The sequence below is a fragment of the Typopeltis vanoorti genome, chromosome 19 (genome assembly GCF_054136105.1).
Source record: "Typopeltis vanoorti isolate ZY-2024b chromosome 19, IOZ_Tvanoo_1.0, whole genome shotgun sequence".
Taxonomy (NCBI): domain Eukaryota; kingdom Metazoa; phylum Arthropoda; class Arachnida; order Uropygi; family Thelyphonidae; genus Typopeltis; species Typopeltis vanoorti.
This window is the reverse complement of record NC_143567.1, coordinates 73,200,018-73,216,290: the sequence shown is the minus strand read 5'-3', so window position 1 is coordinate 73,216,290 and position 16,273 is coordinate 73,200,018. Positions and strand designations below refer to the sequence as shown.

The 16,273-nt window shown below is 34.0% G+C and overlaps 1 protein-coding gene across 3 annotated transcripts in view; it reads right to left on the bottom strand.

Moving 5' to 3' along the window:
- LOC150096246 (afadin-like) overlaps positions 1 to 16,273 on the bottom strand; it is a 512,466-nt gene that overhangs the window by 483,065 nt on the left and 13,128 nt on the right. The window lies entirely within an intron of this gene.

Genomic DNA, 16,273 nt, shown 5'->3' with positions numbered 1-16,273 from the left:
GATGCTAATGGTGGTTATTTTGAGTAAATCTTGTTGATAGTATTGTAATTAACTCTGCCTGTAATGTTTTTTTGTCAATTCATTAAATTTAATAGATACAAAGAAGATTTTCTTTTTCCTTACGAAACTGTCAAATTTATCCCGAACACCCTGTAGGTCGTCTAAGGAATAATAGAACCAGGGGCTACACCGATTTCCCCCCTCAAACGTTTGGTCTGTGTACCAAAGAACAATAAATGGAAGCGATAGGACAAATAATTTTGCAGAAGCTTGTTATCGAAAATTGCAATTGAGCTTTGGCAGCAGCACAAGTCACCTAAATTTATGGATTTTTATAAATGGACTAAAAAAAAAAAAAAAAACATGATGTTGATTATGAAAGGGCAGTAGCAGATTTTCAACATCAGCAACGTTGAAGCTGACCAAGGAATTTTGAAAAAAAGTTATAAATTACAATAACCATAATATAATATATATTATATAATATTTACGTCGTATTGCATATAACTATAATATGAATCGATAAATTTAAAATGAAAATTTTGTTTTGAATTTCATATAATTTTTTGTTTGAATTATGTGTAAATATGTTTGTTAATTACAAAATAATGTTAATAAATGAATTAAACTATTTTTTCTTTATTTTAATATTGTGCAATTATACCTTTCATTTTTAAATCATTTTCGGACTCTTTTTAACCATCTCTTTCTTAAATGATCCCACAAATTTTGATATATGATATAATTCTTCGAAAGTAATTTTTTTCGCATTATCAGTTCTAAAAAATTTTAATTTATCGAAAATTAGAACATCCCAGTGAAATGTTTTCCATAAATCTAAATACATATATTCCTGTACTTTTATGAAAATAATAACAGATATATTTATATCTGAGATATAAATATATCTGTTATTAAAATATATCTGATATATATTTATATTAGATTTTTTTATACCTTACTTCGCATATTGTTTATTATAAAATGTTCGCCTAAGTGCCAAGGATATATATATATATATATATATATATATATATCCTAAGTATGAATTAAGTTGGAATACAGGCACAAGCAAACATGGAAGATGGACCGAGAGTTAGCATAAAGCAACACTGTATATCACATTAAAAGTCCTAACGACGTAAAAATGAAATAATTGCGAGAACAGCGTTAAGGACTACATGCACAATTTCCTACGAAAGGAATAACTTTCGTGGGAGATTATATATGGACTGGTCTTTATCCAATGATCAGAATGTTCATTGGATAAAGATATTCTGATGTTCCTCGAGACAAACAACTATAGATCTAATGGAATGGCCCAAGTAAGATAAACAGAATGGCAATCTGTCCTTGTCCCAGAAACAAGGAAATCTTGCGAACAGGGTGAAAACTACCTGAAGACTTTTTTTTTTTGGTGGGGGGGGGGTTCTCTTTCCTCCGGTAGATGGGGGATTTCGATACTACGATTTTAGAAAGAAAAATACACTGAGCATTACATTCAGTAGCACCGACAACCAAAAACCTGGCATTCACAGAGTTTACTCCCTTTGTTCACTGATGACTTGTTAAAAGAAGAAATATATCAAATCCACTTTTTTTTTGTCTAGTGGTTAGAGTGAGTCTTTCATCATAGACAGCTATAGGGCGTCTTCAATCTCTAAAGACGATGAAGAATCACCATTCTTTACGTTTAAAGGCACTTCCGAAAGAAATTTTTACATAATTAGGTAAACATAATCAGTCTTCAAATGACTTTCCGCAAGATTTCCTTCTTTCGGGTTCTGAGAAGGCCAGACTTCCCGTGGCCTTCATTATATCACTTGCACTTTATCTTACTTTGACCAATCTGAAAGATCTGCAACTATTTATCTCAAGGAATATCAAAATTACATTGAATACCGTGAACTAGAAGGATGTGGTCTTTCAGAATATGTCATCACTTCCAAACATAAGGTTCTTTGGGAAAAAGACAAATCCTGCATAAAACAGTTTCCTAACAGAGCGATTATACAAACAGCTAGGAAGCACAGTCACATCGATAGATCTGGGCTTACATTATCTCTTTTTTCGGAAGATTGTGTTTCTATAACCACTGTCTGTCGCGATTAACTTTATTATTTACATCGTTATAGTTGCAGTACAATATGACCTTGTTGCTACTGTACATTAATTCATAATTTCATTGTATAATTTTTCTGTTATTTGCCTGTGCCTGTATTCCAACTTATAATCTGTGACGCAAGTTTCTATTCAAATTTTCCTAAAATATTTATTTTTTATAACGAAACCAAATCCGAACCGTATGAGCATATTCTAAGTATACATTGTAAATACCAAATTTTATTAAATACCATTCAGTGAGACTGAAATTATTTGTAATAATTAATTCAGCCGAGTGTTCCGCTTTGTGCCCTGCAAATAGGGCCACTGAAACAAAAACCGGAATGGATCCATACATTTTTGAAATGATTCCACGCAAATTTCAATTAAATTCGCTCAGCCCGAATCTTGAAATATCTTGCATGCTATCAATTAAGGATGAAAAAATAATTTTTCTCCATCTGTGCGAATTTCGCAAAGCACATCTAACATACTGGAAGGCTTCGAATTCATGAAGTTGACATCATAAATTCCATTGAATATCAAAGAAAAATGCTTATTATGTGAAAAAAATCTTATTTTTTTAACGATTCTACCAAATCAAAGTGAATATAGTTTAAATAAGATTTTGGATATCATAGCATGGAATAAAGATTCTTCAGCTTAACTCCCCACATTTCATGGAAGACTTCGAAGAATTCGTGGATTGCCTAACATCCATAAAGCCAGAATTCCTTTACATTTAATAGTGTTACATCTATGAAAAGATGTAAAATGACTTCATAATAATTGTCTTAGTATCCCATAATGCAAGCACACACAGACCCAGAAGAGATACCAAGGTTGAAATACTGAAGTTATATATTTCCCATATACAAGTATATACTCGTATATACAAATATTTCCCATATACAAGTATATACGAGTATATACTCGTATATACTTGTATATGGGAAATATATAACTTCAGTATTTCAACCTTGGTATCTCTGTATTCAACCTTGGTAGACCCAGAAGAGATACCAAGGTTGAAATACTGAAGTTATATATTTCCCATATACAAGTATATACTTGTATATGGGAAATATTTGTATATACGAGTATATACTTGTATATGGGAAATATATAACTTCAGTATTTCAACCTTGGTATCTCTTCTGGGTCTGTGTGTGCTTGCATTATGGGATACTAAGACAATTATTATGAAGTCATTAGTCATCTATATACAAGTAGCCTAGTTGTGAAGATACTTTAAGCGCAAGTTTGCTTACACTTGGATAAAGGATTAAACAAAAATATAATTTCAGAATTTTATAACTGCGTTTGGGTACATACACGCAAAATAAACAGTAGAGAATCATTTTTCATTTATTTTATGGGTTTTTTTTAATAAGTTTCCTTATATTTCCAGTATAATTATACACGGGACTTCATCTGATTGATCTTTAACAGCTTCTCCGGTCATTTTGTCAGTTCTGTATACGTTAGCTTTAATAAACTGAAGCTTTTAATAATTAATGTATGCGTAAAATTTATTATAACAATGCCATAATAATGAATTAACTCTAAAATCTAAAGCTAGCTGAGCTATACTGTAGAAATACAGTATATGACTACAGCACTCTTTAAGAATAAGTTTGCATCCTTTTATAGTAAAACTTGAATGCAAAGCGTTTGTAAAAACAATGCTATAAAGAAGAAATTATAGTAGGGAAAAAAAAATCTGGCATCATATATATAGCCCTGTAAACATTCCGCAATCAAGCATTTATGAATAATTAAGTACTACTTTTGGAATGCATTGGAGCATTGCGCTATCAAGATCAACTCCCTTTCCCTCCCCCTCCCCCATACGATGGTTCAAAGTTAGCGTGAACACCAATGTTCAGGGCATAGAACCTATTTATGATTATGGTGATGTCTTCAATAAATAAATCCCAAAACGACGATTTATATTTCAAAAGCGACCATCTGAAATCTAAACAATAAGTACAAATCACCCGATTATTGAATCGCCCATTGACAGTAATTTCTAATAAAGTACTAGTACGAAAATAAAAGACTCCTTGTAAAGAGTATTGTGCTCTCAATACGTGCTTAACATAAGAATGTTTAGTGGCTTTAACTGCCCCACCCACCAAACCCGAGTTGCACTAAACATATGGCCTTGGTAGCAGACGGGAAGGGCATGACATAATGGAGATGGTATGCTGCGGAAGGGTGTCGATGATACTCCCGCCCTCACTTGAAACAACCAAAGCATTCCAGAGAGTTAACAAAGATAAACGTCTGAAACAGAAAGTCTTTTGCTGACCTAAATTACAGTTCCGAATACAATACATCTGTAAGAGATGAGGAAACCTGCTGAGCACAAGTACACATTACATATTGTAGATTAATCTACGTAAATAAAAACACACGCAAACTGACGGAAGGCTTGGAGAAAAAAAAAAAACTTCAATAAGCAAGAACGACACTTCTCGAACTATCGGACACGCTCCAGAAGAGAAATTACGGAGAACAAGGTGCGTGTAACTGGTCTTGGGCGAACATTTCTGCGAGGACAGTAATCCAAGTAAAATGTTTTCATTTCAAAATAGAAATTTGTATTTAAGGTTATACTATGGAAGCGAGCAATGCATTACTCTCAGGAAACTGCACGTTCGCGGATATTACAAATCCAATTTATTAAATTTCAATACTTCGATCAATGAATCGCGTCACGTTATTTTAGTAAATTAACAGAAATTAGAAGGATAATTTCGATAATAATTTAAATGGTTATGAAGCGCATGTTTTTTCTTCTTTTTTTCAAGAATTACTTTAACAGAAAAATGGATCACTGCTTACAGGAATTACCATGAGAATTACAATTAAAAATTGTTGCAAATGACTGATTTTAATGAACAATTTATTTGTTAAACATATTGCTTGAACTTAATATAACCATTACTTCACAGGAAGCCATTTAACTTGAGTTTTGATGATGATCAATCTTTGCAGTTCCAAAGTAATTAACTGTTAAGCTCAATTTCTGTAACTCCAATTACCAAAACTGTAAAAATATTGTCATGGCAGACTAAGGTTTTAACTCATGAAAGGCCGGAAATTCGTAAGATGATATATGGATTAGGTAATTCGAAAACCCTGCTCTTGAGATCAAACATGGAACTTTTCCACGCTATTTCAGGTCTTCAATAAGCTGGGAAAGATGGGGAGGGGGGGGGGGGTCCTCACACCGACTAAGAAAATCATCTATCACACCAACATCCGTGCCACCGCGGGATTCCAACGTAAGGCCTGCCGGTTAGAGAGCTTGAATGGATAGCGAAGCTGCTATCCATTCAAGCTTATGATACAGCTGAGTCAAGTAAATTAAAAAATCTTGATAACTTACATAGTTGTAAAAATTATTATAAGTAAGCTTAGGTACGTTTGCTCTCTCTATATTTTTTGTCTATTTGCGTTTCTAGTATGAAGAGAAGGCAAGCGTTTGTATACCCATGTCTACCAGATTCACTCCGCTCTCAGTCATAAAGGGCATTGTTTTTGCTGCTTAAATTGCCTACAAATATTTCTTTGGTCACTACTCACAAGAATTGGGTATCAGTAATTTAACCACGTTCCTCTAAATCTGTGAAAAATACGTGAAACTCCTCAATATTCCTCTTCATACATTCCTTCTATTGCTGTCTTTTGGAACAGTCTGCCCTCGAATGCATTTCCTAAGCAGTGCTATCTACAGGTTCTTCATACATCCAATGTTTAAATGTCTTTTTGCTCATCGACAGTACTAATGCAATATAGGGTGAACAATCCACAGCCCTTCGTGCATATGATTACCTTAAAAAGGCGTCATGGGTGCAAATAATTTATTTGCCCTTACTTGTATGGGAATGTGAGCATTTTTTTATAAAGTAAAAGTATATATTTTATCAAGCTGGAAGTCTTTCTTGCTGCTGTTTAGCATGCATATGCTACATGTGTAAAAATGTATTCATAAGGTTTTTAAACACACATTCGCGCATATGGATTTACATCCAGAATTTTACAACTGTTAGGAATTCAAAAATGGGAATTCCACTAGCAGCTACGTGGCGTGGTCAGTCTTGTTACCCTACTTTTAAGACATAACACCAGAGTGTTATGTCTTAAAAGTAATGTATGTGTTCGCTCATGGTTGTCGGGATGAAAAAGCTGATATACCCGTATGAAACAACTGACTCACTCACCTTCAATGGAAAGACCCTCAACAAATGTCTTGTCCTAAGAGGATTCGAATTCAGTTCTTTCCAAATGAAAGGGAAATATCTCGACGTTCTCACGACTGCACAACGGAGGTGTATCGTAAGAAAAGAATGGGGCAAAAAGGGGGACAAAACAATTTGTGGGGTGGGGGATCGATTTGTAGACTATGCTGTTACTTTTATGAACAATATATTCCTAAATTGTTCATAGATTATATTTTTAAAAAATGAAAATTTTGTAATGAGAAATAATGAAAGAAAATTCATCTATCAAATAGCATATTTTAACCAACCGTCCTTTTCATGTACAGAATTTCTAGACGAGTTCTACAGCAATAAACTGACTTGCAGAAGTTCTTTAAATGACATGCAGTGTACTGATAAAAATTAAGGAATGTTTCTATAGATGAAACACTTTTTTTTTTTTTTTTTAATGAATAATCCATAAAGCATATCACAATTGAGTGCATTTTACTGTCTGGTGAACTGATTTGAGGATGACATTATATATCCTCCCATGGTAACAACTAATCGGGGAGGCCCTCCCTCGAGTTCTAACCACAGCGGAAATTAGATATGACTGTGTATCCTGTTTGATTAGGGTCACAACCTTTCAATATTAATTCGTCAAATCATCACAACAGCATTATAGCTTGTTTTCTGTTCTTCATGATCCATTTTAAAATGCATTGAGCTATGTGTAACATTTTTGTGAATTTTCGTATTACTTTTAAGTCTTAACCAGGGGTGTAGTCCTAAAAGAAATAGTGCCAGGGCTCGAAGTGCTCCATTATTATTATTATTATTGCGACGGCCATATCGCAGAGAGATTGCATTGTTTTCTGAAAAAAATGACAAGGGAGGCAAGCTGCTATTTTTTGACTAAAAGCTGGAAATGCATTATAAGTCTCATTATTCTAATTTATTATAATGAATTTAAAAATTTTGATAGTTTTAAAAAAGTACCAGGGCATCGCCCAGGCCCGCCTACACCCATGGTCTTACTGATTTTTATCTGTCATATCTAAAATAAACAGACTCTTAAGTGCAATTTTAAATTTCGATACTACTTTAAAAAAATAAATAAAAATAAAGAGAGAGAGAGAGAAAGCGAGAATAAAATATATTCATTATTAATATTTAATGTCGGCGTGTTCAAAAGACAAATCGTATAAATTGCTTTACACGAGCCATGATAACAAATTTAGAGGAGATAAAAAAAAAAAAAAAATTAAAAAAAAAACTCACAACAGTGGAATTGTGAGAAACAATCAAATTATATTTATTCCATTTTTTTTTCTCCCTCTCGACTCTTCTGAGAGTCAGCTCACTGAGACTGGAAGTCAAATATATATATATATATAATAAAAAATACTGTACTATACGGGTTTACATTAGTAACGAGATCCGAAACTTTGAAGAATAGAAAACTTCATTTTTTTATAATACCTAAAAAGTGCCAAAATTTTCTAAGTGAAATGGGGATGAATACGATGATGTCCTCTAAACGTTTCTGGTTTGTTCGTTTTTGTAGAATGAAAACCCCAGATTTTTGCATTACAAGTTTAATAAGTGGTCTCATACCGAGCGATTTGAACTTGTATGATCTAAAATCTAAAGTTTAGAAGTTAAATTTCTAAATATGAAAATAAGGCACGTTTTCAGCTAAATGATAACTGAATGGACGATCTAGATTGTATTAAAAATAATTTTTGATATGAACCTGCAAGTCATCTCTAATGATACGTTTTACAAATAAAAGCATTTAAGAGATTCAAAACTGAAACTGTGTCGAAGCGCCTCAATAATGCAAGGAGAATTTGGACGGTGTTTATTATAAATCAGAAAGCACGAGAAGATGAAAATAAAAATGTGCCAGTGATATTACACATTTTCATTATCAAATGATGCGAGTTCTTAGCTGATTAAAGTAAGGACTGTTGAATATTACAGCAAATAGAAAAATTAACTGTATTTCATATTACTATGGATAAAAATTTAATTAAAATTATAAGTCTCATTATTCTAATTTATTATAATGAATTTAAAAATTTATTATAATAAATGAATTTTTAAATTCATGAATTATAATTTTATAATTCATGAATTTTTACCTGACAGTTTATAATCGGTAAAAAAGTTTAATATATGCGGAATTCATACTTCGAACTCCCCAACAAATTTTGCATTCAACCACACTCGCATATGGATAAAAGTGAAAAATAATATTACTGAAATCATTCACAATTTATTTATATCCCATTTAAAATCCGATTGTTCCAAGGTGTCAGAAGAGTTTCACAACGAAAGCGTGAAACTGGTGACAAAAAAATAATTAATACCACAGAAAGAATACCTCTCCTGAGAGTAGTATTCTAAGGTTGGGCGGATTTGAGACTTGTCCAGTTAGTAGATGAGAAGTAACGTCACGAAAATAAAAGCTGCTATACACACTGCTTGGAAAGGAGTCAACAGACACCATAGTGCGAGGAACAAACAGCCATAGTTTGTTCTTCACACTATGGAACAAACGCCCATCTTAACAAGATGTAGGACCTCCTTTCACTACGATGTCTGCAGCAATCCTACTGGGCATACGTTTCACAAGCGTACAATAGCAATCAAGAGGAATTTTGGATCATTCTTCCTGTAGGCAAGTAATGAGGTTCTGAACTATTGTGGGATGGACATCTCTCGACCTCATCAGGACTCTGTCAAGTGTGATGATGTTCATGTCCACAAACCATGCAGTTAGATCAGCAGCCTTATGACATGTTACATAGTCTTGCTGAAAGAGACTATGGTCAGTTCTGTAAAGACGGCACAAGGTAGGAAGCGAAATTGCAATGTACAGATACCTTTCGGATTAATGTTCATGACGCCACAAACAGAGATCCAAGACCAAACCATGAAAAGCAGAACTATATCATCATACTGCTACATCCAAATTTCACAGTTGCGCTTACACACTCTGATAAGAGACTTTACCGGGCATCTGCTCGGTAGAGGGTATAGCATAATTCATCTCTTCATAACACCTTTCCACTTTCTACTGTAGTGTGAGGAACAAACCTGCACACGCTCTTTGCACCACTGGAAGACGAACCTGCATGTTGGTTTTGTGGGGCTTGCATATTGCAGTCATGGAAACCCATATTGTGAGCCTAGGTTCTGAATGTTTTTGTTCAGATTTGTGCTCGATCGATGCTTGAAGCTCTGTATTCAACGTGTCAGCTGACAAATGGCAGTTTTTACATATTATCCTTTGTAGCACCTAGGTTATCCACTGCGAGCAGCACTTGCAGTTGACTTCTTGCACTTCTATTTCAGTAGGTATCACTGATTATTGACACCTGGGATGGCCCAATTTGCCAAACAGATAGGCATATATTTCATCCTATCACAACGCCTCTTTCAGAGTCCATCAGTTCCCTTCTCGCAGCCAGTTCACCAGAACACAGTTGCACTAACTTGGGAGCATTATGTTCCTCCAATTTATACTGCCTACAAACACGTGACTTGTTAATGGCCACCTTGCCCATGAAGGTGACCACTGACTTTTTTCCAAGCAGTGTGTGTATATATAAATAATTTTATATGGCATCCATCCACAAAATGTTATTGTAAACTTATAGTACATTCATATCATGGACTGTCTCTGTTTTTTTTATTCACTTTTTTTTTTTACCAAGTCCAGAAACCCTGTGCTAGATACCAAACATGGAACTTCAAGCCACTTCAGGATTCCAATAAGCAAGGCTGTGGTCTGGAGGAAGCATTAAAGTTCATCTCCCACCTAAAGATAATCATGAGATTCTAATCCACAGCCTGTTGTTGGTTGGAGATGGATATACTAACCACTCAGGCAGCCAGGTGCATATAATTTTATATATTATATAATGCCTATAATTTTAGTGGTCCATGATAGAAAATTTAGATATTTTCCTAATCCACAATATAGTATGGGAAACAATCATATTAATTTGTCTTTTTATGGGATAATTTTTAAGCTGCAGAGTCAATGCCAGTATAAAAAAAAAATTTTTTTTTAAATAATAATAAAAAAAAGATAATACAGAATAATAGTCAACTCTATAACAAGGGTTTTACAGACAAATGAAGACAGTCTTAGTCAGAAGAATATTAGTTATCTGGATTACTCAATTTTATGGAGAAATCTGCAATAAGCTGGAGAAAGCTATGAAAAAAGATCAACAAAAAAAATTTTAAAGAATGAGTTTAGTTCTTAAAAATTAATACAAGTAGGCTAAGGTCATGAAACAAGCATATGCTTATGAAAAATAACTGTTTCAGAAATACCTTCTAAATCGGCTTGTGGATATTGAGCTTGTTTTTATTCAGAAACGCTATAATTTTTATTAATAATTTCAAAATATCTTGTTAGGCTGTGAATATTGCTGATATTTTTAGTATTCTTTATAAAATAAAATGCATTTTATTTGATGACTAAGAAAACATGAAATAATGCCTCCGTGTTTCAGTGGAGCTGAAACATGGAGGCATTACTTCTACAGCATCACATGGTGTAGCACAATGATAAAATGTGAACTATTGCTTTGAAGCATTCTATTTAAAGTCTAAATTATGTCCCTTTCAAATATCCTTTGAATTGGAGGAGAGAGGGAGAATGAAATAAGATATTTTACAGTGCATGCGGAAAGACAAAGTGAACTGCTTCTTTTTCTGCTACCTGTCACGATGTATGAATGGATAAAAGTTCAAAAATGATTTAATTCCACACTAGAGCAGATCACTGATATTTGTGATATGAATATAATCTTTCACCCTGCATTTTATGTTTCTTTATATCAACACCACACACACAAGTCACAAAATTTATAGCATATCAGTATCTTAAGTAGAAACAAAACTGCATCCCTTTTATCTGTAATTAGAACAGACTGCCATATTGCCATTCCCAGGATACAACAAGGCATCAGACAAAATGATTTTGGCAATTTCTTTTTGCTATATTTTTCTAATTTCTTGGATGTTCCAATGAGCATCTCAGAAATTAGATAGGAGGAAAACCTTATCTTCAACTGACACCATGTAATGCCAGGAGATCCAACTTTTTATTAACATTACAGGAAAAAGTTTTCTGGATGCCTAAGAGGTAATTTCTGATGCTTCTGTAAGAAATTTTATGTTAATCAATTCACTATTCAAAAATGTGTAGGTATCGTAATTGCAAATACTGCAATTTCTACATGGTTGTTTGAGTAAATGCTTGATAGTCATTCTTCAACAGGCTGCAAGGTTTAAATCTTGGCATGGATGTTTGTGAATATCTTTAGGTGGGAGATGGATTTTAACAGCATATTCCAGATTGCTGTTAAAATCTGTTAATATTCCAGACTGCTGATTATAAATGTCCAAAAGATAAAAAAAAAATTAATTAAAAAGTCTCTTAGCCAACCCATGGTTGGCTAAGAGACTTTTGTAGATAAGAGCCACAAAAAAAAAAGAAGCTATATGTCGTTTTATGTGACTTTATTGAGTTTAGATATTGTAAAGATTTTGTTGATTAGATATTGTTTAGATATTGTTATCTTTAATATTGTATATTAACAGATAGCAGCATGTTATCTGTTAATATGCATATGCCCTTCTGATCTATTTGCCTGTGGGATGAAAAACAAGTTTCTGAGAGGGAAACCCTACCAGAAATTTTAAAGGCTTTTCACATCAGTTGGGATTCAAGCCCAAGTCTTTGCAACCAAAGGGCACATTACTAACTAAGCTAAAAGATACTTGATAAATTCAGGCATGATATTTGCAAATATGCATGACACATTCCCATATGGCAGAAATCTAACCAAAATCTGAACAGTGGAGAGAATAAATGCTATTCCGTTGGTCAAACAAACCATCATCTTTATTATGTATACTAGCTGGGTAGGAGATCACTAATAACAAATCACTAGAGAAAGAAAAGCAACTGAATATGCACATTAAACCCAAAATTTTCTCATGATGTCCGAAGATGACACACAGTCGAAACGACTCACACCCTGTTACTCCCACCCCCTAATTTGTTCCATCATATGCTACCCTTCTCATTCTCCAAAAAATTTTTATCTTTCACCTTCTTCCCAAAGAATTCTCAGCCACACCCTTAAAAATTCGCATACTTCTTGCCTCACCTGCAATCCAATCCCCACCCTTCCTTTCAGTCATACTTCAACAGTAATAAAAATGTATATTGCCATACGACCTAAGCCCCTTTTGAATGAAAGTGAAAGAATCCATATAGGTGATTACTAGCTAGAAAGGGTTTCTTCAGATAGCACACACACATTGATTTTTGTTGAGTGTTAATGGTTTTTATCATTACTTTAAAAAGAATTAAAGTGAGAGAAATTAGACAATAATTTAACAATAAAGATTTGTTGACCTTAATGGAATGAATATTGATTAATTTCCGAGCTACAAAATACATACTAGTTGAACAAGTTAAATTAAAAAGCCAAAACAGATTCCTTTTTTATTTCTTTTGCTCATCACACATAGCATTAATTTACTACAGGTTTTCCGTGTGGGAGTGATAAAATAAAAATACTTTTGAAATAATCAAGGATATACTATTGAAACTGAATGTTGCATGTTTGAAATGACAGGAAAACATTTATCAAGATTATTAATGGACGAATGAAAACTTTGGATAACAATGCAATAAGCCATTTTCTGGACATTGCATTGGCAATAAGCCAATGCAATGTCCAGAATGACTGCCATTCAGACATCATGCAAACTGTTCTTAGTTCTTTCAAAATCAGTTTGCCTGTATTGATAATGCACATGCAACTGTTTCAAACTTTAATATGCTTGATTCTTCTCTTGAACAGCATGAGGACACATCTTGGAGAACCAGGGCTTAGATAAAGGAAAAGAATTTAAAATGGAATGAATGTTCTCATATGAACTGAAAGATCTTTGTCAAATTGCCATCCAATTTCACTTGCTTTAATTCTTTTGAAAGGAATGGCTAACACTGAACTCGTGAGCTAACTGGAAAAACCTTTTCAGGTAATACACAATCACCAATATGGATTCTTCTTCCTATTACATATTAGGCCTACTGGCCTGTTGTTACAGAGCTGACTTGAGCTTTTCTAAGTCGTACCCATCCCAAGGATAAGGTGACTAGCCCTATGCCTCCCGATATATCCTATGGCTGTATCTCGTGCATTCACAGGGCCAGTTTGCCTGCTGGAGAAAGGAAAAATCATCTAATCATCCCAAGATCAACTAACTTGGCTATGTCTGAGAAAGATCCTTAAGCTCCTCACATCGGCAAGGGGAATCAAACCCAGGACACTCCTTTCCCAGGTATATGGTTGCGAAGCGCATAGCCACTAGGCTAACCGTGCATACTATGGATTCTACCCTTAAACAACAGGAAATTATGGTCTTATGTTACCCGAAACTCTGGACAAATGATATGGAAGTGAGTGATACTACATTGGAGAAAATCAACACCAGCTTGTAGTCTCTGAACTGCCTAGTATATGTAGAAGGGTCATTACTAAGGAAAAGATCAAGAGTTTGGATAGTGGTTAAGGTTATCAGGTATTCTAGTAGGTATGTCAGCAGTTTATTTTAGATCACCGATGATAGAAATAATTCAACAGTTGAAAAAAGAGAGCCAGTTAGGATGTGAATATTGAAATCCGAAAGGATTCTAATATTCACTAAAATTGACTTAACTAAAATACCGACTTTGCTAAAGATTGAATAGAGGAACTCAAAAAAAGTTCAGAATGGCTGGTGGCATTATGAAAGCAAAAGAGATAGCAAATGACAGATTGGGAAAAAGGTGATTTCAGTAAAAGATCAAAATGATATTCCAAATTGAAAACTAACATGATGTATCAGAGCAAACATATTCACAACTGTCCTGTATAGGATGAGAAGATTCAAGGAGTAGCTGGGGAAAACGAGATGAGTAATGCGTAAAGAAACTGTTTGCAGATTTTGAACAGAAATGAACATCATTACAGTTCAAATAAGGCTATATATATATTTGTGAAGTGAATCTGGTAAAGTTCTGAGAGGTTTATTTTTTTCTGCACGTAATCATTTCTTTTTTTCATGGTTGTCATTTAAGTTAATATGAAATTGAGAGGTTCATGAGCAATATTCTCTCTATGTGCACATGAAAAACATTTTGTGCATAGATTTCTAGTCAGACTCAATGTATGCAGTAACCTGTACTCACAATAGTGAAAGTCATAAGAAACAAACTCTAAATTTGATATACCTAAAATTCATGACATCTTTGTTAAAAGCTCTTGTATGCTGCATGCTAAATATTTCTTAAGAACAAATATCTAGATATTCTCTTCATATCTAAACATTTCACTAAGTGCTACTCGCATGCTGCTCTTTGACATGTGTTGAAATTGGCAATGCCATTTCAACACATTTGTCCAGCCACTCAAATTTAACTGAATTTGCAATTATTTTCCACTTTAATTTTGACAGTGACATTTGGAAGGTTTAATGCATAAACCGATGTAATGTTTCTCATTAATGTTGCCCTTTTTTATTGTCTAGCTATAACCTTTAAAACTGTAAGCACTAAATTAATTCGCTTAAATCTGCACAGCTGCAGAAATCCACCACCACCACCACCATTTGCACAAGCTTCAGTGAATGGCCAATCTAGACAGTAGACACTGAAAAAATATGCCTCTGCAACTTGCTGACATCAATATCAGTTTGTCCATTTGGTGCAGGCAAACTAATTAGAATGGGTTAAAGTAATATTGGAATAGAGATACTGGCAAGATTACTGAATAAAATAAGTGTAAAGTATGATTTATCATATAATTTTGTTTTTAAAGGATGTTGAAAAAATTGTTCATTGTAAATTAAAATTTTTAAAGTAAAAATTTTGTGCACAGAGTTACCAGGCATGTGCATCCCCCCCCCTTTTCTTTTGGACTGATGTGCATGCATACACACAGCTTAGAAGGAACATGGGAAATAGAATACAGCAATGGATTCTTTACTAAGCCATTCACATCGAATTTCACTCAACTCCTCTGCAAATGATGGCCCTGTTAGTATTCCTCCCACTATTTGGAATTCCTCCAAGCCCACCAGGAAAAAAGAGTAACAGCAAAATTATTTCCTGCTTGAGCTGAGCATTTCTTGAACTATTATCCTCAGGCTCAGCTCAGAAACTTGTGTATTTACACTAAGTGCTGTCTGAAGCTCATTTTTTGGTTTAATGGAATGAGAACAGCAATAAAAATGAATTAAACAATTTAATGACTCCAACATCTCATCTGTCACAGCCATATAAGAACTGTACAATATAAGTTGACAATAAGTGGAAATGATTAGACAAAGCAAGTCCTAGGAGATGTCTTCTATGGGCACCAACAAGTAGCCTTGCTTGTTGGCTCAGAGGTCTGAGAATTAGGTTCCCATATCTTGGAAAGTTACACAGAATTACATTTGAGGTTAAGTTCATTTTTAAGATCTGCTGCTGATTCAGAAAAAAAGTTTCTCATATCTGCACTTATTGTGGTGACACATAGTAATTTTTTTCTCCTTTGATTCCATGGAGTTCCATAGTGTGATCTAATTCTGACTGACTATAATTGAGATATGTTTCCTTGTTTTATTCCAGAGGTCATTGCCAAAGGTTTCTTGAAAATACAAGGAACTTTTTATGTATACTGAAAATGAGAGCAGGCAAGAGACCATTGATCTGCAGAGGAGCAGTCAGGGCAGCCAGCTTGAAAAAGAAGCAAAGTTCTGGCTTTCTTTTTTAATTTTTTTTTAAAGATTCCTCAGATATAAGGAATAGTAACATATTACTGTCCCCAAATCTGAGGAATCTCCCCTAAGCGACATCTCTAACATCTAACTCGCTGCTCTTTAGTTTA